This window comes from Otolemur garnettii, unplaced genomic scaffold, assembly GCF_000181295.1.
Source record: "Otolemur garnettii isolate 467f Iridium unplaced genomic scaffold, OtoGar3 scaffold00082, whole genome shotgun sequence".
Lineage (NCBI taxonomy): Eukaryota > Metazoa > Chordata > Mammalia > Primates > Galagidae > Otolemur > Otolemur garnettii.
The window spans coordinates 1,308,972-1,311,705 of NW_003852477.1; positions in this window are offsets into that span (position 1 = coordinate 1,308,972).

Sequence of the window (2,734 nt, forward strand, 5' to 3'; positions counted from 1 at the left end):
GCGCCGAGCCCTGACTCAATCTCTTGCCTCTCTTTTATCCACTTTTCAGGGCAGGAATGCACGTGAGGGTCATAAAACAGAGAGACATGACATCATCCTCAAGGTCCCGGGCTTAAGGGGAAGGTCAGATTCACCTGTGCCCTTGAGACCCATAGGGCCACCTCCCTCAAAGGCAACGGAAGTCCAAGGAAGTTACTAGGTTACAATCTAGGCCCCGGGTAAGTCAAGGAAGAAACATACAGACGACAGAAATGCCTGCGGCTTGGCTTAGGCCTACACAGGGTGGCTAGGACAGATTCTTCTAGTTCTGTTTTTACCTTCTTACCTTAAACTGAGAAAGAAAGTTTACAGGTGGGGCCAGGCGTCCTTCATTAACTGTGGTGAGACACAACGTAGACCCCGTGTACTTTGACCACTCAGCTTTTATTGAGTTCTCTCAATAACAATTTTCGGTGAGAGGTCTATGAGCAACTGAGAACTGAGTGAAGATCAGCCTGTAGGCTGCATTAGCAATTGTATGAATATAGTACTTTCTTCCATTATCTCCTCTTCCTTAATTGATAGTTAACTATAATTAGCCTGTGCATGTGCATTCTTCTTTTTCTTTCTTTCTTCTTTCTTCTTTTTGAGACAGAATCTCAACCTGTCACCCTGGGTAGAGTGTCGTGGTGTCACAGCTCACAGCAACCTCAAACTCTTGGGCTTAAGCAATTCTTTTGCCTCAGCCTCCCAAGTAGCTGGGACTACAGGTACAGGTACCAGCCACAATGCAACGCCCGGCTGCTTTTGTTGTTGTTGTTGCAGTTGTCATTGTTTCTTTTAGCTGGCCCAGGCCGGGTTCGAACCCTCCAGCCTCAGTGTATGTGGCCAGCGCCCTACCCACTGAGCTACGAGTGCTGCCAAGCCTGTGCATTCTTGAAAAACAAGGAACAGAACCGTAAAGCAAACAGGATGTGCCCACATCTGCTTGGTTGGCCTCACTCATCAGGGTCCAAAGAAGATGGCAGTCCCCTTGTTCCCCTATGGGGCAAACCAGGTGATGCCAATGCCCGTATTGGCAAGAGGAGCTGGGAGAGAAAGAAGTCCTTCCACTACCTCTGCCCAAGTGGTTCTTTCTCTTTTTCTGTGGGGTTTGGTTGCACACACTATTCCCAGGGACTTTTGCAACATCCACCTCTCTCCCAGGGTTTCTGCGTTCCAGTGCCCTTCAGGGCTGGAGCCTCATCCCTTTACAGGGAGAGCTGCGGGGGTGCAGGGCGGGGGCCCAGGCTTGATCAATTACTCTTGCAATGGCCATTTGAATTCCAATGTGCCTGAGCCATTTAACCTTTAAGCAGAAAGTTGCAATGGTTGTTTCCTTCCTCAAACCTGTTTTCTGCAAGAACTGCAGAGACTTGTTATTAGTCAGCAAAGTTATTTTTATTAAAAACCAATTGAAACACGAAAGCTAAGCTGTCGTTTCTTTGCTCAGTTAAACTTCTAAGCTCTATTTTGCTCTTGGATGTTTTTCTCTGATGGGGGCTCAGGGTTCCCAATCTCTAATTTCCCCCACATCTGTTCACCTCCTGCTGTATGGCCTAGTTCATAAATTTCACAGAAGACAATTTTTGCAGTGACAGGGGTTGGGTGTGGAGAGTTCTGGCTCAGAGGCGAGCTCTGTGCCCAGCTCGTAACAGGTCAGAGACCCAGGGGTTGGGGACTGCAGCAGTAAAGTGAGATTAAGTTGGGATTAAAGGTGTTGTTTTTCACTGCAATCTTATCGTAAACAAGAAAAAACCTGGCAAAATCAAATGGTAACAAGGGTTTGGAACAGGAATTCTCAAGCCGTTGCAGGAAGACAAAGCCCAATGGAGAGAAAGAACACCCAACACCTTGATCAGAAGAGGAAAGGCTTTATTTCAGCCCTCAGAGTGACAGCACAGAAGAATTCAAAAGACTGTCCCAAATGGCTCAGTCTTCTCCTTTTCATCCCAGTCAAAAAGTTTCAGCCCACAGGTACCTTTCTCATTGGTTAGTTTGAATCAAGCTGAAGAACCAGGCTCTGGCTTTTACAGAACCTCAGGCTTTCACAAAAGTGGAAGCAAGCAGCAGCCTCCAGGTCCCAGGAAATAAAGTTTACGAATTCCCAAGAGTTGAGTCACCATGGGGAGGACCTTGCAGGTATATCCTTGCAGCCTCCTTGAGAAGACCTCTGTTCTCTTAGACCTTACTTTTTCTGGTTTCCTCTCTCGAAACTAGTTGGTAAAAGTATATATTGGTACTGTTGAAGGAAGACGAGGCCCAAGGGAGAGAAAGAGCACCCAAACACCACGTTTATAAGAGGAAGGGCTTTATTCATCAGCCGGAGCTTATGGCATAGAAGATTTCCAAATGACCGTGTTTCCCTACTGGTTTGGTCTTTTCTTTTTTATCAATAGTCAAAAAGTTCCACCCCACAGGTATTCTTCTCATTGGCCAGTTTGAATTGAGTGGGAGATGCTAGTCCAGCCCCTCCAGAACTACAAGATTTCACAGAATTTGGAAATTTCTAGGTTCCAGGAAGCTAAGCCTACAAATTCCCAAGAGCTGAGTTACTATGGAGAGGACCTAGCAGGTGTATCCTTGTGGTTTCCCTGAGAAGACCTGTTCTCCCAGACCTCGCCCTTCTCCGGTATTCTCTCTCACTACGGTTTGTTATTATTTAGTAACATAAGCATCTGTGTTATTGCTCTCTCTCTCTCTCTTTTTTTTTTTT